The sequence below is a fragment of the Mobula hypostoma genome, chromosome 5 (genome assembly GCF_963921235.1).
Source record: "Mobula hypostoma chromosome 5, sMobHyp1.1, whole genome shotgun sequence".
Lineage (NCBI taxonomy): Eukaryota > Metazoa > Chordata > Chondrichthyes > Myliobatiformes > Myliobatidae > Mobula > Mobula hypostoma.
In genome coordinates this window covers 195,157,477-195,183,573 of record NC_086101.1, presented here as the reverse complement: position 1 = coordinate 195,183,573, position 26,097 = coordinate 195,157,477, and the positions used below count along the sequence as shown (strand labels likewise).

General features: G+C 44.8%; 1 protein-coding gene across 2 annotated transcripts in view; it reads right to left on the bottom strand.

Annotated features, from left to right (window-relative positions):
• ghra (growth hormone receptor a) overlaps positions 1 to 14,219 on the bottom strand; it is a 175,809-nt gene extending 161,590 nt beyond the window's left edge. Inside the window, exon 1 of one of the 2 annotated variants that reach the window (XM_063049644.1) lies at positions 14,048 to 14,219. The gene's annotated coding sequence lies outside the window, so the exon portion shown is untranslated. Of the gene's footprint in view, positions 1 to 13,535; positions 13,666 to 14,047 lie in introns of those variants that run through there. The other variant, XM_063049643.1, reaches the window with a different exon arrangement.
• Between the last annotated feature and the right edge of the window lie 11,878 nt (positions 14,220 to 26,097).

Below are 26,097 nucleotides of genomic sequence, written 5' to 3'. Positions count from 1 at the left end.
AGGGGGAGGGGTTGCAGAGCGGGAGGGGTTGCACAGCGGGAGGGGTTAAAGGGGGAGGGGTTGAGGAAAATGTCACAGCAGTGCTCAGACATGATAGACTAGAGAGCTCGTCTAGTGAGGCTTTACGGGTAGAAATGAGGGATAAGAAAAGGATGACCATGTTAATGGGATTATATTATAGACCATACAACAGTCTGCAGGCTTTAGAAGAACAAATTTGCGGAGAGATCGCAGACTGCTGTAAGAAACATAAAGTTGTGATGGTAGGTGATTTTACCTTTCCACATATTGACTGGGACATCCATACTGTAAAAGGCTGGATGGGAAAGAGTTTGTCAGATGCGTTCAGGAAAGTTTCCTGAATCAGTACATGGAAGTCCCAACTGGAGTGTGTGCAATACTGGATCTGTTATGAGGGAATGAGACAGGGCAGATGACAGAGGTTTGTCTAGGGGAACACTTTGCATCCAGTAATCATAACGCCACTAATTTCATGGTACAGCGTACAGAGTTTGTATGTTCCTGTTAGAATCAAAGGCAAGAATTATGCGTTTCAGGATCCTTGGTTTTTGACAGATATTGAGATATTTGACAAGATTATAAACAGAAGGAGTGCATAGCAGGTAAAGAGAGGCAGGAACAAGTGAGGTACTTGGGTATAAGAAAGCAAGAGAAAACTTAAAAAAGAAATCAGTAGGGCTGTAAGAAGGCATGAAGTTGCTCTAGCAGACAAGATGAAGGAGAATCCTAAGGGATTCTACAAAAATATTAAGAGCAAAAGGATTGCAGGGAAGAAACTGGTCCTCTGAAAGGTCAGAATATTAATCTATGTGTGGGGTCAAAAGAGATGGGGGAGATCTTAAATTAATTTTTTGTATCTGTATTTACTCAGGAGATGGACACAGAGTCTATAGAAGTGAGGCAAAGCAGCAGAGAAGTCATAGACCCTGTACAGATTACAGAGGAGGAGGTGTTTGCCGGCTGGATGCAAATTTTGTTGGATAAATCCCCAGCGCCTGACGAGGTGTTCCCTCGGACCCTGCGGGAGACTAATGCAGAAATTGCAGAGATATTTAAATCATTCTTAGCCATGGTAAGGTGCTGGAAGATTGGAAGTTGGCCAATGTTTGCCTGTTGTTTAAGAAAGGATCTAACAATAAGCCAGGGCTGGTGAGTCAGTAGTGGGGAAATTATTGGGAAGTATTCTAAAGACCAAATATATCAGTAATTTGGATAGACAAGGACTGAATAGGCATAGTCAACATGGTTTAATGCGTAGTAAGTTGAGTCTAACCAATTTTATAGAGTTTTTCGAGAAAGTTATCACAGAAGTTGATAATGGAAGGCTACATGGACTTTAGCAAGGCCTTTGACAAAGTCCCACATAGGAAGCTGTTCAAGAATATTCAGTTGCTCAGCATTCAGGATGAGGCAAACTGGATTAGACATTGGATTTGTGGGAGAAGCCAGAGAGTGGTAGTAAATGGTTGCCTCTCTGACTGAAGGCAAGTGACCAGTGATGTGCCGCAGGGATCCGTGCTGGGTATTTTGTTGTTTGTCATCTGTATCAATGATCTGGATGATAATGCAGTTAACTGTGGAAGATACCAAGATTACAGGTGTACTGGACAGCGAGAAAGATTTTCAAAGCTTACAGCAGGATTTGGACCAGCTGGAAATGCAGACAAATGTGAGGTATTAGACTTTGGGAGTGACCAGTTTGGGCATTGAGGACTGCAGAAGAACAAAGGGATCTGGGAATACAGGTCCATAATTCCTTGAAAGTGGCATCACAGGTGGATGGGTTCGTAAAGAAAGCTTTTGGCACATAGGCCTTCATAAATCAATGAGTACAGAAGATGGGATGTTATGTAGAAGGTATATTGCCAAGGCCTAATTTGATGTGCAGTTTTGATCACCTACCTACAGGAAATATGTAAATGAGATTGAAAGAGTGCAGAGAAAATTTACAAGGATGTTGCCGAGACTTGACATGAGTTATAGGGAGAGGTTGAATAGGTTCGGACTTCATTCCCTGGAGCGTAGGAGAATGAGGGGAGATTTGATAAGGGTATAGAAAATTATGAGGGCTATAGATCAGGTAAATGCGAGCAGGCTTTCTCCACTACAACTAGAAGTCATGGGTTAAGGTTGAAAGATGAAATATTTAAGAGGAACATGAGGGGAAACTTCTTCACTCAGAGGGTGATGAGAATGTGGAGCAAGTTACCAGCGAGAGATGGATGTGGGTTCATTTTCAACATTTAAGAGAAATATGGATAGGTAAATGGATTAGAGGGGGGGTATGGAGGGCTGGCTGGTGGCGCAGTGACATCAGCGCCGGACTCCGGAGAGAAGGTTCCCGAGTTCGAATCCAGTCAGGCCGCTCCCGGGCACGCTTTCCATCCGTGCTGGGTTGAGTGTCGAGCTCGCAACTCGGCCTCGTTAAAAAAAAAACTGCGCTGCTGTGAGAAGGATGTGGGGGACCACTCACAGAATCTTTCCTCCAAGACAACCACTTGAAAAGTGGTTGCCGAGGCTTTGGCAGAGAATAGCACACAAAAATTAAAAAATGGAGGGCTATGGTGGGGGTGTAGGTCAATGGGACAAGGCGGACTAATGGTTTAACACAGACCAGAAGGGCTGAAGGGCCTGTTTCTGTGCTGCAGTGTTCTATGACTTTAAAACCACATTTCCAAGATTACAAAATTTACTGAGATTGCAGAAGGAATCTTACACCATTAAGATAATAACAGATTGAACACATAGTCAAAACTGCAGTAAACAGTTTTCAAGCGGTATCGGTGGAGTAAAAGGAGTTGTTGATATCCTCCATGCAATTGTGTCTCCATAAAAGAGATTTTACTTCAGGTAAAGTTGATCTGTCCTCATCCAGTGCAATTTTATTAAGTAGTTAAAAGCTAGTAGTGCTGAATGCCCACAGAGATCGGAAGGTTATTGTACATACTGTAGATCAATACAAATATAATGGACAGGGACAGAAAACAATGATATTCTGTTATTTATATTTAAACGATATGGGAATAGAAATTATGGCGCAGAGGTCAGGAGAGTCAGCAGCAATGCATAACTACAGACTATCGGGAAAATACACTGGCCTTGGAGCGAGTGCGATCCAACAAAACCAAACAATCCAGTTACAGGAGATGTTACACAAACTAGAGGTTTCATTTAATTTTTAATTTAGAGATAGGTAATAGACCCTTCTGGGCAAACAAGCCCATGCTGCCCAAATGCTCCCACATGACCAATAAACCTGCTAACTCAGATGTCTTTGCGTTATGGGAGGAAAGCAGAGAACCCAGGGGAAACCAACATGGTCACGGAAGAATTTACTAACTCCTGATGGACACATTCCCTGGCATTAAATTTAGGAGTCATTTAACCAAAACTTTCAAATAATAATAATAACTGACGGTGTACGTAGAAAGTAACTGTAAATGTCAAAGAAATCTACAAGGTGGAAACCAAATGCTGTAAACACTCTTTAATCTAATAGCATCTGTGGAAATGAGAAGCAGTTTATGTTTCAGATCAGAGACCTTTCAGTAGTTTACTAGTTGTTTGAAAATTATAAGCAGCACTACAAGAACAGATTGAGCACCCCTTATCCAAAAACATCCAAAATCCAAACTGTTTTGAGCACTTATACAAATGGTGCTGCTTTTGTTACCATGCACGTGTTACATTAATGATACGTAATAATTTTTATTGTCAAGTGCATATGTCTGATGAACGCATGTAAGACACTGACTGCTTAGCAGTAGCAAATAAATTCAGAGCCAGGATAACAAAAAGCCACTGACTCTTAACCCACGGGTCCGAAGTAGTGATACTTACTGATGGTTCAATGCATGCATTATTGGTTTTTTGTATAAAATTATGAAAATATTATCTAAAACCACCCTCAGGGTAAATGTAAAAGCTATATATGTAATGCAAATGGATTTTGTGCTTAGACATGGGTCCCATTCCCAAACTATTCCAAAATCCAGAGCACTTCCGGCTCGAAGCATTTTGAATAAAGGGTGCTTAACCTGTAATACTATTCACACATCAACAACAAAAGCACAGCCTCCCTGTTCTGAGTCACACTCAGTCTTTGAGCTAGAGACACCTTTAAGAGGTAAATGTCAGGAAGGGAGGGCAGAGGACTTTTCCTCGAAATTAGAGTTGAGTATGGTGCCCATTAGAAGGTCATGTGGGTCAAAGGGAAAATTCCACAATATCTGAAAACAGGACAGGCACAGAGATTGTAGCACATAATTAAGGTCAACAGAAGCCTCCTTATCCAGCACATTACTCACCAAGTTCAAAGTACATTTATTTTCAAAGTACACGGCACCATATACAACCTGGGAACACAACAGAATCAATGAAAAACTGCACACAAGGTGGACAAATAACCAATGTGCAAAGGACAACAAAAATGTGCATTACAAAAAGAGAGAGAAAAAATTAAAGCAAAAACACTGAGAACATGAGATGAAAGGTCCTTGAAAGGTTCACAGGTTGTGGACGACATACTATCCACACCATGAGCCTCTGCATCCAGCACAGAATTCTCCATAACTTCCACCATCTACAACAGGATCCTACATCTTCCTATTCCCCCCACTCTCCATTTTCTGTAGGGACGTGCTATACGTGACACCCTTGATCTCCCTCCTGCCATTTAAATCTGCAAGACCTGCCCCGGCACCTCTTCTCTCGCCACCACTGAGGGCTCCAAACAGTCCCCCCAGGTGAGGCGACACCGTGGGATGCACGGATTTTCCCAGCACGCTCCAGTCCAAAGACGTACCGGGTAAGTTCACTGATCAGTAGAAATTGTCCCGTGATTGAGTTAGGGTTAGATCAGATTGCTAGGCTATGCGGCTCAAAGGGCTGGAGGGCCTATTCCGTGCTGTAGCTCTGAATAACTTAATTAATTATTAAAGATTAGCTTTATTTGTCACATGTATAGTGAAATGTGTCACTCAAGTTAAATCAAATCAGTGAGGATATGCTGGGGCAGCCTGCAAGTGTTGCCATGCTTCCAGTGCCAACATAACAAGCCGACAATTTACTAATCCTAACCCGAGTGTCTTTGGAATGTGGGAGGAAACCCACATGGTCCCAGGGAGAATGTACAAACGCCTTACAGAGAGGAGCAGAAAACAAAGTCCAATCGGTGATTGCTGGCACTATGAAGGGATTGTGCTAACCGTAATGTTACCATGCCACCCTACTGAACAGAAGGACCAACGCGTCCTCATACGGGGTGCAGCAAAGCATGAGGAAGGCAAGAAAGTCTTCGTTGTTCCTTCTTCTTCAACCTGTCTCCTCCCAGCTTCTCTCTTCACCCCCCACCAACTTCCCCTCACCTGGTCTCAACTATTACCTGCCAGCTTGTACTCCTTCACCTCCTACCACCACCTTCTGATTCTGGCTTCCTCCCCCTTCCTTTCCAGTCTTGATGAAGGGTCACGGCCTGAAACGTTGACTGTACTCTTCCACAGATGCTGCCTGGCCTGCTGAGTTCCTCCAGCTTTTTGTGTGTGTTGCTCCAGATTTCCAGCATCTGCAGATTCTCCTGTGCTTATGAAAGGATTGTTGTCTTCCAAGGAAATCTTGAGGGGGCTGGATGTCTATCACTGGATCAGAGTAAATGTGTGGCTGATGGTCAGTGTGAACCTAGTGGGCTCCTCCGTTACATCTCCCTCCGACTCCAAAGGGAGTGAGAGCTAATCTTCTGAAATATCAAATTCAGGGGGGTCTTGACAGAGAAAATATTTCCCACTCAGGTGAAGAATATGTTCTGTGAAGGCATGAATTTTTGGAATTATTTACCCAAAACCTATAGAGACGGAGTCATGAAATAGATTCAGATCAAGGAAGATTTCCAATGATAAGGAAGTTAAGGACTACCAAGTGTAAGCAGGAAAGTGGGTCGCAGGCAAAGATCAGATTAAGAAGGCACTACCGAAGATGTGCAATAGCTTACTGGTAAATCATAAGGCAAGAGAATCAGCTAAAAACATTACTTATGACATCTTTCATGAAGCAAACTGTGGTGAACTATCGCCACAGGCAGAGGCAAGGCCGGTTCAGGAGATAAGCAGTACTGGCGCATTGCGAGGTACGACGTGTTCATGTACGAGCCTGTGAGGTTGGATCACTCTAAACACTGAGCCTGTTGCGTGAGATCAAGAACGGCTTCGGGCATGTGGCCCAGGCGTATCGAGGAACCTGGATTTGGATCGTGGAACATGGCACTACTTGGTGGCTGGACAATTTAAATGCTGGCCCAGATAGACTGGAACCCCGAGTGTCGGGTGTAGAGGTGAGGGTCAGGCTAATTCCACCTGCTCTCCTGCGAATGTTCATTCCTTTCTCCGTGGTGCCAAACTGATCCGGCTCGGGCCTACTCTAGCTGCTCCAGGAGTGGATCTGGGATTCAGTCTGGTTCCGAATGCTGTTGGCTTGCTTCTATTGTTTGTACAATGTGTGTTTTTCTCTCTCTCTCTCTCTCTTTATCTGTGCGGTGGTTTTAGGTCTTTTTTTAAATTGGGTTATTCGAGTTTCTTGCTTTGTGGCTGCCTGTAAGCAGACAAATTTCAAGACGTACAACTTATACATTCTTTGATAATAAACGTGCTTTGAATCTTTGAATATAGTTGCACTGGAAAGTAGTGAAGGGCCACAGGTACAAGTACTGCCCAACTTGCTTACTAGCTAGTGTAATGCTAGCTAGTGACATGGCTGTCTGTAAAGAGTTTGTATGTTCTCTCTGTGACTGTGTGGGTTTCCTCTGGGTGCTCCAGGTTCGGGTTAGTGAATTGTGGAGACACTTGCGGGCTGCCCCCAGCACAATCACGGACTGTGTCGTCACTGACGCAAATGATGCATTTCACTGTGTTTCAATGTACAGGTGACAAATAAAGCTAATGGTACGTGCAAATCTACATTTGAGAACATGGCGTGATGGATGGGGACAGATTCACCAGCAGCTGGGGTGCTGCACGTGTCTGCCGAGTGAGAGCGAGACATTTCCATGTTCTGTCACTCCGACCAGCCACAACATTGAGGGCTGAGGGGAGCCTGGCTGAGCTGGGAGCTCTGGGCAGACTCATTTACTGACAGAGGCTCTCCCCACTCCTGCTCATTCTCCTGTCAGCTGGTCCGTGACCCTCTCCCACATGCTGTTGCTGTTCATTTCTAATTTAGGGATAGTTCTCAGGAAGGGAAACCTGTCCTGGATTGGAGTCAGAGTCAGCTGTCCGTCCGGACAATCCAGGAGCTCCTGCGGGATTGGAGTCAGAGTCAGCCCTCTGGACAATCCAGAGCTCCTGCTGGATTGGAGTCAGAGTCAGCTGTCTGTCCGGACAATCCAGGAGCTCCTGCTGGATTGGAGTCAGAGTCAGCTGTCCGTCCGGACAATCCAGGAGCTCCTGCTGGACTGGAGTCAGAGTCAGCTGTCTGTCTGGACAATCCAGGAGCTCCTGCTGGATTGGAGTCAGAGTCAGCTGTCCGTCGGGTCAATCCAGGAGCTCCTGCTGGATTGGAGTCAGAGTCAGCTGTAAGGGCATTATTAGAATCCAAGGAGACAGAGACAGAGACAGACTGGCGCAATGGGCGGACAGGTGGCAAATGAATTTTACTCCTGAGAAGTGTTAAGCACTGCGTTTTGATTGGCAGAATGACAATGGCAATTTTAATTAAGAGAACACAATTCTAAAATAAGTACAAGATCAGAGGGACCTGCACAATTCACTGAATGTGGCAGGTGCGTTCAGAAGGTTGATAAAAAAGTATATGGGATACCGGACCTTATAATGTAAGTACATGGTATTCCAGGATGAAAGCATCATGATAACTCAACATGAATCACTGAGTGTGTCAACTTGTAGAACATAGAACATCATGGAACAGTACAGGTCATTTGGCCCACAATGAGGTGCCAGCTTTATAGCCTATTGCAAGATCAATCTAATCCTTCCTTCCCACATACACCTCCATTTTCCCATCATCAATGTGCCTATCTAAGAGTCTCTTATATACCCCCGATAGCTCTATCACCACCTCTGGTAGGGCGCTCCAAACACCTGCCACTCTCCATGTGAAAAAAGACTAACTCTGACACCCCCCCCCCCCATACTGTCCTTCAATCTGCTCAAAATTACGCTCCCTCGTGTTAGCCATTTTTGCTCTGTAAAAAAAGTCTCTGGCTGTCCACTCAATCTATATCTCTTATCATCTTTTACACTTCGATCAAGTCGCCTTTCATCCTCCTTCACTCCAAGGCGAAAAGCCCGAGCTCACTCAACCTACCCTCATAAGACATGCTCTCTAATCCAAGCAACAGGACAGCTTCTTCCCCTCTGCCATCCGATTCCTAAATGGACATTGAACCCTTGGACACTAACTCACTTTTTTTTAAATATACAGTATTCCTGTTTTTTGCACTTTTTAAAATCTATTCAATATACGTATACTGCAATTGGTTTACTTATTTATTTTTTAATTTTATTTTTTTTTTTCTCTTTTAATTTATGTATTGCATTAAACTGCTGCTGCTAAGTTAACAAATTTCACGTCACATGCCGGTGATAATAAACCTGATTCTGACATCCTGTGCACCGTCTCCAAAACTTCTAAGTCCTTTCAGGAACTGACACGCATGTCCAAGCATGGTCTAACAGGGTTTTATAAAGCTGTATATTACTTTGTGTCTCTTGAACTCAGTCTCCTGACTAATGAAAGCCAACACACCATACGCCTTCTTAACCACCCTATCACCTTGCATAGCAACGTTGAGCAATCTATGAAGGTGGATTTCTCTGGTCCTCCACACTGCTAAGAATTTTGCTATTAACCCTGTATTCTGCCATCAAATTCAACCTTCCAAAGTGAATCACATCACACGTTTCTGGATTGAACTCCACAGTCCAGCTCTGCATTGTATCAGTCTCATTGTAGCCTATGACAACCTTCTAAACTATACACAGCACCACAAACCTTCATGCATCTGCAAACTTGATAACCCACCCTTCCATTTCCTCATCTTATTCACTTATCTTTTAAAAATCACAGAGCAGGGGACCCAGAACAGAACTGAGCAGAACTCTACTGGTCACCACCTTCCAGACAGAATTCACTCCATCTGCTACCATCCTCTGCCTCTGTGGGCAAGGCAATTCTGAATCCACAGAACCAAGTTAGAATCAGAATCAGAATCAGCTTTATTATCACCAGCATGTGACGTGAAATCCGTTAACTTAGCAGCAGCAGTTCAGTGAAATACATAATCTAGCAGAGAGAAAAAAATAAAAATAATAATAAACAAGTAAATCAATTATATTTATTGATACCCGATTTTTTTTAATGCAAAAACAGAAGTACTGTATATTAAAAAGTGAGTTAGTGTCCGAAGATTCAATGTCCATTTAGAAATCAGATGGCAGAGGGGAAGAAGGTGTTCCTGAATCGCTGAGTCCCAGGAACAAAGGGAATTGGGTAGAGGTAAAGTTGGATTGATACTCAGGAACAAAGGGAATGGGGTCGAGGTAAAGTTGGATTGATACTCAGGAACAAAGGGAACGGGGTCGAGGTAAAGTTGGATTGATACTCAGGAACAAAGGGAATGGGGTCGAGGTAAAGTTGGATTGATACTCAGGAACAAAGGGAACGGGGTCGAGGTAAAGTTGGATTGATACTCAGGAACAAAGGGAATGGGGTCGAGGTAAAGTTGGATTGATACTCAGGAACAAAGGGAACGGGGTCGAGGTAAAGTTGGATTGGTACTCAGGAACAAAGGGAATGGGGTAGAGGGGGAAGTTGGATTGATACCCAGCAACAAATGTGGTAGAGGTTTTAAAAATCATAAATGGTGAGAAACAATCCACATTGGCAGAGGGGTCAGGAACCAGGACCTGCAGAAGAATCAAAAGTAACCCAAGAAAAAAAAGCATAAACACAAGAGATTCTGCAGAGGTTAGAAATGCAGAATAACTCACACAAAATACTGGAGGAACTCAGCAGGTCAGGCAGCATCCATGGAGGGAAATCAACAGTAAAAAAAAATGCACAATTTGTACACTGTCAGGAGTAGATATGGAGTTAAGAAAAGAGCTGGATAAAGTATCAAAAAGGAAAGTATTTGTAAATCAGTAAAGGGAGATAGGATTGATGGAATTCTTATATTAAACTGGTTTTGGCTCACCAGGCCAAATGGCCCCACATAGACAACAACACTCTCAGGACTGCACCCATTATGGACGGTTTCTTCAGTACCTCATAGCTTTCTCATTGCAATTCCTCTCCAGGTTTGTTGGATGCCGGCAAGGTGGGCATTTTGTCCATCTTAAGATACTTGTACAATAGAAATAGTTGGACATAATCTATGCTAATATCTTAGCAGCTGAGTTGTTCAAGTGAAAGTCTACAGAGAAGTCCAGCTCCTGAAATCAACTTCATCAAACGCATAAGCCAAAGACAGAGACCTCAAATGCTGTTCTCCTCTTCAAATGGAAAGGCAGTTGGTGTTCCTCTGGAAAGCCTCCTCTCACAGAGCCTGCCCACAATCAAATTCTGCAATGATGTTTTAAGTTTTAACTCAAGCAAAATTGCCTCAGTTGAGATTGAGACAAGTAACAAAGTCAACTTTCATCATCTTGGGCCGAGATCTTCATCAGGACGAAGGGTCTCGGCCTGAAACGTCGACTGTACCTCTTCCTAGAGATGCCGCCTGGCCTGCTGTGTTCACAAGCAACTTTTATGTGTGTTGCTTGACATTCCAGCCTCTGCAGATTTCCTCATGTTTGCCATCATCTTGACCATCTAAGCACTCTACCTCATTTTCATCTTGTCAGTTTCAGAGGAACCCATTAATGACCTAGGGTGCACTTTACATTTCTGAAGCGTTCAAGAGAAGCCTGACTTACCTGATTCTCATTTTATTCCTGTGACCTTTTGGAAAAACAGTTTATAGTCTGTACCTTGGCATCTGTCCAAAACATAATTACTCCTGCCTGCTGAAATATTTCCAGATAAAGCAACTTCATAATACTTCTCCTGTGCATGAAACACACTAACATAATGACAGTATTAACTCGAATAGATATCTCAAGACAACTCATGGTGGTAGATCCCACACATCTGCAAACTCTTGCTTCTTAATCCCTGGTGGGGTTAAAGTATAAGCTTCATGCCCCCGCTCAATGGGTCATACAAAGTGGCAGCTCTCAGTATTTTAAAAAAAAATTTGAGAATTAAAAATCAATAGGGCTGTATCAGGAATGAATTTTAAACAAAACTAACATTAACAACTTCAACCAAATATTTAAAACAAATTCATCACCATCATTCTGTCTAATTAAATCTCATCCTCCTGTGTCTGGGAAAAGTGAACATACCCCATCCAGGTATGAAGAAGGATCCATCATCCGAAGCACTAACTGTTTCCCTTTCCACAGATGCTTCCTGTTTTGTTTTTCTTATCCTACACTACATGCAGAAACTTTGCCTGCAGGGCAAATCCGAAAACACATAACACTTGCCTAGTAGCTTAATGTGCAGATAACTGTCCTCATTAAACCACTTCAATTTAGCCTATCACAACCATTCCCTTTGTTGTAACACATCCCTGTCCCATCGTCCCTCCTACTTGAAACCTATGTGTATCTCTTTCTTTCCCCGTTACAACCTGAAACCTTGACTGTTTCTATTGTCACAGATGCTGCACAACTTGCTGACTTCTTCCAGCAGCTTCTGCTTTGGTTTCAAATTTCCAGCATCTGCAGGTTTTGTTTTACTTGCATTCAAATATCAAAACCACCAACTGGTTAATGCATTTTACTTTGGAAAGGTAACAGCCTACTGACAATTGTATAACACCAGCGAAGATTGGCCAAATTGCTCTGAACCAATGAAATACTTTTTTTAGTGTACAGGCTGTAATAAAAAGTTTGCCATTATAATTCCTCCAACTTCAGGCTCTCCACTCTGGTTGTTCACACTATATGACAAGATTTTTCTGAAAGAAATACTCCGGGTTTCTAATTCAAGGTTTGTGTTATGGTGGTGTGTTAATCACAGCCAGGGATACCACAATAAACCATGGCATCTAATACACTGTTCCTTTACCAATGTGTGAAAACCTTTACATTCGTCCTAACTTTGGAAACCTTTTCTCTCACTCTCAATCATTAAATATAAGAAGCTAACGGATTATTCAAAAATGTACCCTTTAATTATGCCCAAGGGGAGTTGTGCTGGCTCACTCCCTACATTGGTTCTGTTTATTTTTTGTTATTTAGAGATACAGTGCAGAACAAGCCATTCCAATGAACCACACCACCCATCAATCTGCCCATTTAACCTGAGCCTAATTATACAATGCCCAATTCACCGACTAACCAGTGCATCTTTGGGCTGTGGAAGGAAGCCAGAGAACCCAGGGGAAACCCATGCGCTGATAGGGATAACACACAAACTCCTTACAGACAGCGGTGGGAATTGAACTCCCAACTCTGGCTGTAATAGCGTCGTGCTAACCGCTAAGCTATAGCCCTCCATGGGCCTCAATATAATCTGTCCATTCTGAGCAGTGATTAGAACGGACGGGTGATTCACTAAGAGATAGTTATCATATTGGTAGAAAATAAAGCTTCAATTTTCACTGTTTATTCAGTTATGAAAGAATAAACCACATCACAACCACTTTGGTTAAAGAACCATCCTTCTCTCTTCCCTGCCAAAAAGACATTTCACCAACACTAAACACCAAACACCAGAGATTTTGCAGATGATGGAAATCCAGAGCAACACCACAAAATGCTGGAGGAACTCAGCAGGTCAGGCAGCGTCTATGGAGGAGAATAAAGAGTAGACCAGCACATGGTTTAACTCTTTCTTTACCATGAGGACATGGTCAAGAAGGCAGCATCCATCTCTAACAGCCCTCCCCACCCAGGACATACCCTCTTCTCATTTGCACCATCAAGGAGGAGGTACAGAAGCCTGAAGATCCACACTCCAGGGTTCGAGAATAGACTCTTCCGCTATATTTGCACTAGTTATTAGTATTTTATTTTATTTATAGTAATTTTATGTTTTTCCCACTGTACTGTTGCTGCAATACAATTCATTTCACGTCATCTAAGCCTGTGATAAAAACCTGATTCTAATATTTCCAAGGCGGCACTCCCCCATCCCCCTTAAAACTGGCGCACTCGCTCTCTCTCTCTCACACTCTCTCTGAGGGCCCACAAGTTCGCCAAAAGTTACAAACAAAACATGAATTGTTTGGGGACGGAAGGGTCAAAACGTTCAAAAATTGCTAACAGATGTGGAAAAGAACTGGGGAGCCGAAGGCTGTGATTTCAATTCGAAATAATACGGCAGGATACGGCTGAACTTATTGAACACAAGGCGCTATGTGGACGTCGGTGGTGTGAGCTTCAATCTGTATGGATCAGGTTTAGTACACAAACACCGTGGCAAACTCGGATTCCGGGCTGATGTGTTGTTACCTGGCGGTGGCCGGGCTAAGCCAGGCCGAGCTGAGCCGTGCCGTGCTGGCCTCGGCGGGATGGTCGACTCTGTCCACTGTTTCTCCCGTCTTCCTTTCCCTCTGTGTATCCACAGCGATCCGTGTGCTCTACCCCCCACCCCCCACCCCCCACCCCCCACCCCCGATCGGAGTTCTTCCCGGGGGCAGTGGGCAAGCTCGGTATCAGGCGCCGATCTGCTGCCGAGGTTGGCTGTCCCTCGCCTCTCCCCGAGGGACGGCGTCCATGGGCGGGGAGACCGCAGTGGGGCCGAACTGGCTGCAGGCACGCCGGAGAGCGTTGTGCGATTCCGCACTGAACCCTACGAACCCTCTGTCAGCCCGCAAGCAAAACTGCGAGTCAGCAGCAAGTCAGAAACTTGAAGCCCTCCCTCCCAGCCTGCGCTGCACAGTCTGCGGAACTGCGCCCTCTGTGCACAACGCGGAGAGCTTGCAGACGGTAACACGGCCACTTCTGATAACACACATACTCACCGCCACTTCAAACACCAGCAAGCCGCTCCCATTTGGAAATAGAGACGTAAATGAGAGGCGCACAAAAATGATCACTGCCAGTGACTCCAGACACAGTCTGAGTGTGCTGCCCGCCGACCTGGGCATTCGCTTCCCTCTCCTCTACCTTCTGGGAGAAGATACAGGAGCCTGAAAGCCCGGACGAACAGCATCTGCAGATTTTCTCTTATTTGAGATTCAAGAACAGTTTTTTCGCTGCTGCTAAACCAACCACCTCTCTCTCAACCCCTTCCCGTCATCCAACCCTTAACTGCACCTCATCTGTCATTCACGAACCCAAGAGATTGTACAGATGCTGGATATCCCGAGGGAGACACACAAAAATCGGGGGATCTCCGCACCTCGGGCAGCACCCGAGGTGTGTGTGTTCTTCTGTTGTTGTATTCAACATCATTTAATGCCACTTCCAGTGTAAAGGAGAAAGAAATAATTGTAACTCCGGACACAGTAAAAGTAACATTAAGAACACAATAATTAAAGAAACACAATAAATATAAATACATAAGTTATATACACACAGGTTAAATGTATAAAGTGACGCTCGGTTTGTCACTTTAGCGTTATGTTTTGCGCACTTCAGAAAGCACTCCAATCTTTGCACGTTCCCTTGTGCACTCGTCACTGTCACATTGTTACTTTTATCCACACTATTTTCCTTCTGAGCTTCTTGTCAGCAAGGGATCTCAGTGAACCCAGGTGTCTACTAATCTGATCTAAATCATATTTTGCCTATATACCATTTGCCAACCATGAGGTAGTTTGACTAAAAACCCCTGATATGATAGTGAATACACAGACTGTGTGCTCCCAAATCCCTTCATGTCCAGATTCCCATGATCTGCCCCCATTTATAAAAACTTTACCGTAAATGAGGGCGAGGGTACTCAGTAACAGTCGGTGAACCCATGAAGACAACCTCATTATCTTGCCCTCTTTTCGCACCATTTATTCATTTATATTTCTTAAGAAGGGGCTGAAGAGAGCAAGAAGGAGGTATGAGAAGGCCTTGGCAAGTAGGGTAAAGGGAAACCCCAAGGCATTCTTCAATTATGTGAAGAGCAAAAGGATGACAGGAGTGAAGGTAGGACCGATCAGAGATAAAGATGGGAAGATGTGCCTGAAGGCTGTGGAAGTGAGCAAGGTCCTCAGTGAATACTTCTCTTTGGTATTCACCAATGAGAGGGAACTTGATGACGGTGAGGACAATATGAGTGAGGTTGATGTTCTGGAGCATGTTCATATTAAGGGAGAAGAGGTGTTGGAGTTCTTAAAATACATTAGGATAGATAAGTCCCCGGGGCCCGACAGAATATTCCCCAGGCTGCTCCAGAAGGTGAGGGAAGAGATTGAAGAGCCTCTGGCTTTTATCTCCTTGTTATCCACGGGAATGGTACCGGAGGATTGGAGGGAGGTGAATGTTGTTCCCTTGTTCAAAAAAGGTAGTAGGGATAGTCTGGGTAATTATAGACCAGTGAGCCTTACGTCTGTGGTGGGAAAGCTGTTGGAAAAGATTCTTAGAGATAGGATCTATGGGCATTTAGAGAATCAGGGACTGATCAGGGACAGTCAGCATGGCTTTGTGAAGGGCGGATCGTGTCTAACAAGCCTGATAAGAGTTCTTTGAGGAGGTGACCAGACATATAGATGAGGGTAGTGCAGTGGATGTGATCTATATGGATTTTAGTAAGGCATTTGACAAGGTTCCACACAGTAGGCTTATTCAGAAAGTCAGAAGGTATGGGATCCAGGGAAGTTTGGCCAGGTGGATTCAAAATTGGCTTGCCTGCAGAAGCACAGGGTCGTGGTGGAGGGAGTACATTTGGATTGGAGGGTTGTGACTAGTGGTGTCCCACAAGAATCGGTTCTGGGACCTCTACTTTTCGTGATTTTTATTAACGACATGGATGTGGGGGTAGAAGGGTGGGTTGGCAAGTTTGCAGACAACACAAAGGTTGGTGGTGTTGTGGATAGTGTAGAGGATTGTCAAAGATTGCAGAGAGACATTGATAGGATGCAGAGGTGGGCTGAGAAGTGGCAGATGGAGTTCAACCCGGAGAAGTGTGAGGTGGTACAATTTGGAAGGGCAAACTCCAAGGCAGAGTACAAAGTAAATGGCAGGATACTTGGTAGTGTGGAGGAGCAGAGGGATCTGGGGGTACATGTCCACACATCCCTGAAAGTTGCCTCACAGGTGGATAGGGTAGTTAAGAAAGCTTATGGAGCGTTAGCTTTCATAAATCGAGGGATAGAGTTTAAGAGTCGCAAGGTAATGATGCAACTCTATAAAACTCTGGTTAGGCCACACTTGAACTACTGTGTCCAGTTCTGGTCGCCTCACTATAGGAAGGATGTGGAAGCATTGGAAAGGGTAGAGGAGATTTACCATGATGCTGCCTGGTTTAGAGAGTATGCATTATGATCAGAGATTAAGGGAGCTAGGGCTTTACTCTCTGGAGAGAAGGAGGATGAGAGGAGACATGATAGAGGTGTACAAGATATTAAGAGGAATAGATAAAGTCGACAGCCAGCGCCTCTTTCCCAGGGCACCACTGCTCAATACAAGAGGACATGGCTTTAAGGTAAGGGGTGGGAAGTTCAAGATGGATATTACAGGAAGGTTTTTTACTCAGAGAGTGGTTGGTGCGTGGAATGCACTGCCTGAGTCAGTGGTGGAGGCAGATACACCAGTGAAATTTAAGAGACTACTGGACAGGTATTTGGAGGAATTTAAGGTGGGGGGTTATATGGGAGGCAGGGTTTAAGGGTCGGCACAACATTGTGGGCTGAAGGGCCTGTACTGTGCTGTACTATTCTATGTTCTATGTTCTAATTTAAATATCCCTATCGTGTCTGCCTCATCTTGTTCACCATGGCGATTAGCGTAAAGCTTTACAGCACCAGCACTCAGGCTTCAGTTTCCGCTGCTGTCTGTAAGGAGTTTGTACGTTCGCGCTGTGACCGTGTGGGTTTCCTCTGAGTACAGTTTCAAAGACGTACGGGTTAGGGTTAGTAAGTTGTGGTTGTGGACATGCTGTGTTGATGGTGGCACTTGCGGGCTGTCCCCAGCACAACCTCTGACTGTGTTAATCATAAACACAAACAAGGTATGTTTCAATGTGCATGTGACAAACAAAAGTAATCTTTTGTTCCTTATTGCCCAACAGGAAGAAATCTGCCATCCTACTGATCTGAGCTATCAGCTACCCCAGAGCCACAATGTTTGTGACTCGTCAGAGCCTCCCCAATGCAAACATAGAAACATAGAAAATAGGTGCAGGAGTAGGCCATTCGGCCCTTCGAGCCTGCACCGCCATTCAGTACGATCATGGCTGATCATACAACTCAGAACCCTGTACCTGCCTTCCCTCCATACCCCCTGATCCCTTTAGCCACAAGGGCCACATCTAACTCCCTCTTAAATATAGCCAATGAACTGGCCTCAACTGTTTCCTGTGGCAGAGAATTCCACAGATTCACCACTCTCTGTGTGAAGAAGTTTTTCCTAATCTTGGTCCTAAAAGGCTTCCCCTTTATCCTCAAACTGCGACCCCTCATTCTGGACTTCCTCAACATCAGGAACAATCTTCCTGCATCTAGCCTGTCCAATCTCTTTAGGATTTTATACATTTCAATAAGATTCCCCCTCAATCTTCTAAATTCCAACGAGTATAAGCCTAGTCGATCCAGTCTTTCATCATATGAAAGTCCTGCCATCCCAGGAATCAATCTGGTGAATCTTCTTTGTACTCCCTCTATGCAAGGATGTCTTTCCTCAGATTAGGGGACCAAAACTGCACACAATACTCCAGGTGTGGTCTCACCAAGGCCTTGTACAACTGCAGTGGTACCTCCCTGCTCCTGTACTTGAATCCTCTTGCTATGAATGCCAGCATATCATTCGCCTTTTTCACCGCCTGCTGTACCTGCATGCCCACTTTCAATGACTGGTGTATAACGACACCCAGGTCTCATTGCACCTCCCCTTTTCCTAATCGGCCACCATTCAGATAATAATCTGTTTTCCTATTTTTGCCACCAAAGTGGATAACTTCACATTTATCCACATTAAATTGCATCTGCCATGAATTTGCCCACTCACCTAACCTATCCAAGTCACCCTGCATCCTCTTAGCATCCTCCTCACAACTAACACTGCTGCCCAGCTTCGTGTCATCCGCAAACTTGGAGATGCTGCATTTAATTCCCTCATCTAAGTCATTAATATATATTGTAAACAACTGGGGTCCCAGCACTGAGCCTTGCGGTACCCCACTAGTCACTGCCTGCCGTTCTGAAAAGGTCCCGTTTATTCCCACTCTTTGCTTCCTGTCTGCCAACTAATTCTCTATTCACATCAATACCTTACCCCCAATACCGTGTGTTTTAAGTTTGCACACTAATCTCCTGTGTGGGACCTTGTCAAAAGCCTTTTGAAAATCCAAATATACCACATCCACTGGGGTTCTCCCCTATCCACTCTACTAGCTACATCCTCAAAAAATTCTATGAGATTCATCAGACATGATTTTCCTTTCACAAATCCATGCTGACTTTGTCTGATGATTTCACCACTTTCCAAATGTGCTGTAACGAGGGATCTTTGACGGATTGGCAGAATATGATGAACTGGAGCAATTCCTGATCTTCTGGAAAAGAAATTTACATTAATGAAGGTTAGTGACTCTATCTTGTGGTTCCAAGCTTGCCAATGATATAAAACCCGTTGGTTTATCAGTAGGGAGGAGCAGCTCAGGGGATGGAGACAAACTGAGTGTGTCAGTGAGATGGGCAGGCGTGGAAGAGTGTGAATCCACTAAGCAGAAACACTGACAGTTTGCCAAGTGGTGTCAGACTGGGCAACGTTGATGTTCACAAGCACCAAAGTGTCCTTGTATGCAAATCACCAAAAGGTACTGGGCAGGTGTCACAATCAATTACGTAGGCAAACAGTAGGCCTACCATTCCTGCCAGAGGATTTGGGTACAGTATGAGAGAAACAATTGGTACAACTGCAGCTGAAGTAACTGCCTACAGCTTTGGCCATCCTGCCTTAAAACAGTACATGCACGTGACAGAAGAGAGAAGCCAGGATTCACTGAAGCAGTCCCAAGAGTGGCAGAGGAGAAATGACAGGTCTAGGCCTCTTTACAGATTTGAAGTCTCAGAGGGTTACAAGGAAATAAAATGGAAGTGCTAGCGGGGTGGGGAGTGGGGAGTGGAGAGTGGACAGAACCCTATCCTCATCAACAGTGCTGTCTTACTGATGGTCAACGCTGACAACCTCACCAGCTCTCTCCATGTTGACGCAATGCAAAAAAGTACATTCTTGGGCACCTGAGAAGATGTGGCTTATCCACAAGGATTCTCTTGAATGCCATAGAAGGTATTGTGACAGTTTGGATCTTCTCAGCCTGGGGTGGCAACTGCTCTCCTCAGAAAGGGGTAAGCACTGCCCAGTCCATCGCATCCTTCCATTCCATCCATCTTCACAGTACGTTGCTTCAGGAAGGCAGACAGTATCACCATTTCCATGAGGAACTCAAGACGCTGGCAAGCTTTCTGGTCCACAGTGTCTAAGTGGTTAAACCAGGACAAGCTGTAACTGATATTTACTCGTAAGAACTCGAAGCCCTCAATAATCTCGACCACAGCATCATTGATATGTGTTCTGCCCCACTTTCTGAACGTAATGACCAGCTTTTTTGTTTTGCTGATATTGAGGGATTGCCGGAAGACCGTAAGATGTAGGAGCAGAATCAGAATCAGGTTTATTATCACCAGCATGTGTCGTGAAATTTGTTAACTTAGTAGCAGCAGTTCAATGCAATACATAATATAGAAGAGAAAATAATAAAATAAATCAAATAATTACAGTATATATATATGTATATTGAATAGGTTAAACAGAAATAATATATATTAAAAAGTGAGGTAGTGCTCGATGGTTCAATGTCCATTTAGGAATCGGATGGCAGAGGGGAAGAAGCTGTTCCTGAATCAATAATTAGGCCATTTGGCCTATGGAATCTGCTCCACCATTTCATCATGGCTGATCCATTTTTCATCTCACCCCCAATATCCTGCCTTCCCCCTGTATCCCTTCATGCCCTGACTAATCAAGAATCTATCAAACTCTGCCTTAAATATACATAAAGACTTGACTTCCACAGCTGCCTGTGACAAAGAATTCCACAGATTCACCTTTCTCTGGCTAAAAAAATTCCTCCGCATCTCAGTTCCAAAAGGTCGCCCCTCTATTCTGAGTCTGTGTCCTCTGGTCTTAGACTCTCCCACCATAGGAAACATCCTGTCCACATCCACTCTGTCAAGGCCTTTCACAGGGTGGAGGTGGGAGGTATGTCTCTACCAAATGGGTGTAAGGGGTTCCCCTCAGCAAGCCTGCAGGTCACCCTTGGGCAAGGTGTAACACCTACGAAACCCCCACCGTCCCCATATCAGGGTCACATGGAGCAAGTGGTGGGTGGTCGTATGAGGAGCTGGTGTATATCACAATTCCTGGTTATGTGATCACTGACATCAGGCAGCCAATCTCTGAAGAGCATTGATAATGGCTGGTGTCACTCGTCTTGTAAAGACACTGCTCAGGGGAAGGCATTAGCAAACTATTTCTGCAGAAAAAATTGTCAAAAACAATCATGGTCATGATTGCCCACGTCATAAGACACGGCACAAATGACGATGTCATATGACATGCACATAGCAAATGAATAATATCTGGGGAAAGGTTGTTGTCTTGACACTGTATCACTCAGCTCTCTGTCTCCTGCCTGTTCTCGGACTCATCCAGCCTTTTATAGTTGCATTTCTGCAGATTTGTAGGTGGATTAGGAGCAAAACCTACCCACATAGTTTTTGGGTGTACAAGGAATAAATAGACAAGAGGGCCTCCAGTGTTGCGGATAATCATGGTGAAAGGTCAAGGAACATCTGTGGGAGGAAAAGAGTTAGTGAGTTTCAGATCAAAACCCTGCACCAAATTTCAACGCAAAACTTCAACAATTCCTTTCCTCCCATAGACCCTGATACTACTCAACCACTGGACAGTATTCAGGGAGTAATCTTTGAGTCTGGATGAGCATACCACAGTTGTCACCGACTTCATTAAACACTGTGTGGATGAGTGGGAGCCTACAAAAACCTACTGTACATTCCCAAACAAATAGCCATGGTGAACCAGGAAGTTCGTGTATAGCTGAGGACTAGATATAAGACCATAAAACCAGAAGATATAGGAGCAGAAATAGGCCATTCGGCCCATCGAGTCTGCTTCACCATTCAATCATGGGCTGATCCAATTCTTCCAGTCATCCCCACTCCTCTGCCTTCTTCCCATACCCTTTGATGCCCTGGCTAATCAAGAACCTATCTATCTCTGCCTTAAATGCACCCAATGACTTGCGGCAACAAATTCTACAGATTTACCACCCTCTGACTAAAGTAATTTCCCTGCATCTCCATTCTAAATGGACATCCTTCAATCCTGAAGTCGTGCCCTCTTGTCCTAGAATCCCCTACCATGGGAAATAACTTTGCCATATCTAATCTGTTCAGGCCTTTCAACACTCTGAATGTTACGACGAGATCCCCCCCTCATTCTCTTGAACTCCAGGGAATACAGCCCAAGAGCTGCCAGACATTCCTCATACCCTTTCGTTCCTGGAATCATTCTTGTGAATCTTCTCTGAACCCTCTCCAATGTCAGCATATCCTTTGCCCAAACTGCACACAATACTCCGTGTGGTTTCACAAGTGCCTTATAGAGCTTCAACATCACATCCCTGCTCTTATATTCTATACCTCTAGAAATGAATGCCAACATTGCATTCGCCTTCTTCACCACCAACTCAACCTGGAGGTTAACCTTTAGGGTATCTTGCACAAGAACTCCCAAGTCCCTTTGCATCCCTGCTTTTTGAATTCTCTCCCCATCTAAATAATAGTCTGCCCGTTTATTTCTTCCACCAAAGTGCATGACCATACACTTTCCAACATTGTATTTCATTTGCCCCTTCTTTGCCCATTCCTCTAAACTATCTAAGTCTCTCTGCAGGCTCTCTGTTTCCTCAACACTACCCGCTCCTCCACCCATCTTTGTATCATCGGCAAATTTAGCCACAAATCCATCAATCCCATAGTCCAAATCATTGACATACATTGTAAAAAGCAGCAATCCCAACACTAAACCCTGTGGAGCTCCACTGGTAACCGGCAGCCAGCCAGAATAGGATCCCTTTATTCTCACTCTCTGCCCATCAACCAATGCTCCACCTATGCTGGTAACTTCCCTGTAATTCCATGGGGTCTCTCTTGCTAAGCAGCCTCGTGTGCGGCACCTTGTCAAAGGCCTTCTGAAAATCCAAGTACACCACATCTACTACATCTCTTTTGTCTACCCTGCTTGTAATTTCCTCAAAGAATTGCAGTAGGTTTCTCAGGCAGGATTTTCCTTTCAGGAAAACATGCTGGCTTTGGCCTATCTTGTCATGTGCCTCCAGGTACTTCGTAATCTCATCCTTAACAATCGATTCCAACAACTTCCCAACCACTGATGTCAGGCTGACAGGTCTGTAGATTCCTTTCTGCTGCCTCCCACGCTTCTTAAATAGCAGAGTAACATTTGCAATTTTCCAGTCATCAGTACAATACCCGAATCTATCGATTCTTGAAAGATCATTGTTAATGCCTCTGCAATCTCTCCAGCTACTTCCTTCAGAACCCGAGGGTGCATTCAATCAGGTCCAGGAGATTTAAGACCATTACGCTTCCTGGGCACCTTCTTATTCGTAATTTTCACTGCACATACTTCACTTCCCTGACACTCTTGAATGTCTGGTATACTGCAGACGTCTTCCACTGTGAAGACTGATGCAAAATACATATTCAGTTCTTCTGCCATCTCTGCGTCTCTCATTGCAATATCTCCAGTGTCAGTTTGTATTGGTCCTGTATCTACCTCGGCTCTCTTTTACCCTTTATATACTTAAAAAAGCTTTTGGTATCTTCTTTGATATTAGTCACCAGCTTCCTTTCATAATTCATCGTTTCCTTCCTAATAACCTTCTTAGTTTCCTTCTGCAAGTTTTTAAAAGCTTCCCAATCCTCCATCCTCCCACTAGCTTTGGCTTCCTTGTATACCCTCTCTTTTGCTTTTACTTTGGCTCTGACTTCACTGGTCAGCCACAGTAATATCCTTCCAGTAGAAAATTTCTTCTTATTTGGAATACATCTGTCTTGCACTCCCCTCATTTTCTACAGATACTCCAGCCATTGCTGTTCTGCTGTCCTTCCTGCTAGTGGCCCTTTCCAGTCACCTTTGGCCAGTTCCTCTCTCATGCCATTGTAATTTCCTTTATTCCATTGAAATGCCAACAAAAACACTGGAATTTAGTTTCTCCTTCTCAAATTTCAAAGGGAACTCGATCATATTGTGATCACCATTCCCTAAGGGTTTCTTAACCTTAAACTCTCTTATCACCTCTGGATCATTGCATAACACCCAATCCAGCACAGCCCTCCTTAACAGCTCTATTAAAACTGCCTGCTAGGATATTGGACCCCTTTGGGTTCAGATGTAAACCATCCTTTTTGTACAGGTTGTATCTCCCCCAGAAGAGGCCCCAGTGATCCAGAAACCTGAAGCCCTGCCCCCTACACCAGTCTCTCAGCCACACATTAACATGCCTGATCATGCTATTCTTGTGCTCGTTAGCATGTGGCACAGGCAGCACTCCTGAGATTACTACCCTGCCCAACTCCCTGAATTCACTCTTCAGGACCTGTGGCACTTAAACCTGGCAACCCAGATCTGTACAACAATGGGTATAACTTGTTCTGGGCTATTCCCAGAGCTAAGAAACAATTCCCGGAGACATCGGAGGAGACATCAGATGCATGTCAACTCTCGCAGGGTTTGCAGGCCATTACTTCCTCCAAAGCAAAACCCAGCGTCATAAATGGCAGCGATGCTTCACTACAAGACAACATCAATGCCTTTTATGCTTACTTTGAAAGGGAGGACAAAACTACAGCTATGAGGATACCTGCACTATCCAGTGACCCTTTTATCTCTGTCTCACAGGGCAATGTCAGGCTGTTTTTCAAGAAGGTCAACCCTCGCAAGACGGCAGGACCCAATGTTGTACCTGGTAAGGCATTGGAAAACTGTGACAACCGACTGGTGGGGGTATGCAAGACATTTTCAATCTCTCATTGCTATGGTCAGAAGTTCCCACCTGCTTCAAAAGGGCAACAATTATACCAGAGCTCAAGAAGAGCATCGTGAGTCCAGTAGCAGTCACGTCTATGGTAATGAAATGAAATGCTTTTAGAGGTTGATCATGGTTAGAATTAACACTGGTCTCAGGAATGACCTGGACCCACTGCATTTTGCCTATCACCACAATAGGTCTGCAGCTGGTGTGATCTCAATGGCTCTCCAAGCAACCTTGGATCACCTGGACAATACAAATACCTATATCAGGATGCTGTTTTTCATCAGTAAGATTAAAGAGCTGATTGTGGACTTCAGGAAGGGTAAGACGAAGGAACACATACCAATCCTCATAGAGGGATCAGAAGTAGAGAGAGTGAGCAGCTTCAAGTTCCTGGGTGTCAAGATCTCTGAGGATCTAAACTGGTCCCAACGTATCGATGTAGTTATAAAGAAGGCAAGACAGCGGCTATACTTCATTAGGGGTTTGAAGAGATTTGGCATGTCAACAAATACGCTCAAGAACTTCTATAGTTATACCGTGGAGAGCATTCTGACAGGCTGCATCACAGTCTGGTATGGAGGGGCAACTGCACTGTCGTGGTCCGGTCTCTGAAGATCGTATTCCGGTTCATGGTCCAGTCCGTGGACTCAGGACTCCAGGTCTTCCAGCTGTCCCTTGTTTTGGTTGGGTTAATCATAGGCACCTGATTCCCAACTTGAGCCTTGGGGTTGAGTGTGGGCTGCTGGTTCGCCTTGTCAAGATTCCCTGGGAGCAACCTGCCGGTGGAAGGCTAGAGCGGCCACTTGCCATCTTTAGGCCACGTTAGAGAACCATCGCTTCATGGAGCCTTGCTGTTGGTAGTCGGAGCTGTCTTTGCGGTGTGGGTTCGGCCGCTTCCCGGGCCAGCTGAGTGGCCATCAGCACTCCAAGCTAGGTAGGGATCTGGCTGTTTCCGTAGCCAGCCGAGGTTGCTGGCCGTAACTGTGACTCGGAGCAGAGATGGAACTGTCTGTTGGTCTTCGGTGTCTGTCTCTTCTTGTCCTCGCCTCCGTGGGGTAAGTCAAGCCGTTCTGCCGTTGCCCTGCAGGGGGATCTGTCTTGTCTTTGCCTCTGGGTAAGTCAGGCCATTCTACTGTTACCCGACAGATGGACCTGTCCCATCTTGGTGTGGAAATAAAGTTGAGTCCTGGCTTGTCTAAGGATAAGTCCCAGCTCTGTGTCTATGTACTGTCCAGTCTCATGTAGCATCATGTTAAAGATGAGTCCCGGCTTTTCGAAGGATAAGTCCCTGCTCTATGTCGATGTACAGTTCCCAGTCTGTCTCCAAACTCCAGCCTCCGAGTTATCAGCCTCCGCATTCCAAGACCCCAGCCTCCAGGAACTCAAGCCTCAAGACCCCAGCCTCCAGGAACTCAAGCCTCGCCACATCTTCACCTGGTCTCCAGGAACCCAAGCCTCGCCATGTCTTCGCCTAGTTTTGGGGTCCGAGCCCAAGTCAAGACCCAGGTTCTGGGTCCTTGTCCAGACTCTGGCTCGGAGTCCACACTCAGGCTCCTTGTTCCCAGTCCCTCGTCCTGGTCCTGCTTCCCTAGCCTAGTCTGTGTTCCTGTCCCTACTCCTTGTCTCCATCCTGTCCCATCCCTAACTCTAGTTCTCTAGTCAAGTCCTGTCCCTAGTACTTCAGTGTCTGTGTCTTGCATTTGGGTCCGTTCCCAGAGCCCACCTTGTGACATGCACAGGACCGAAAGAAGCTGCAGAAGGTTGTAAATCCAGTCA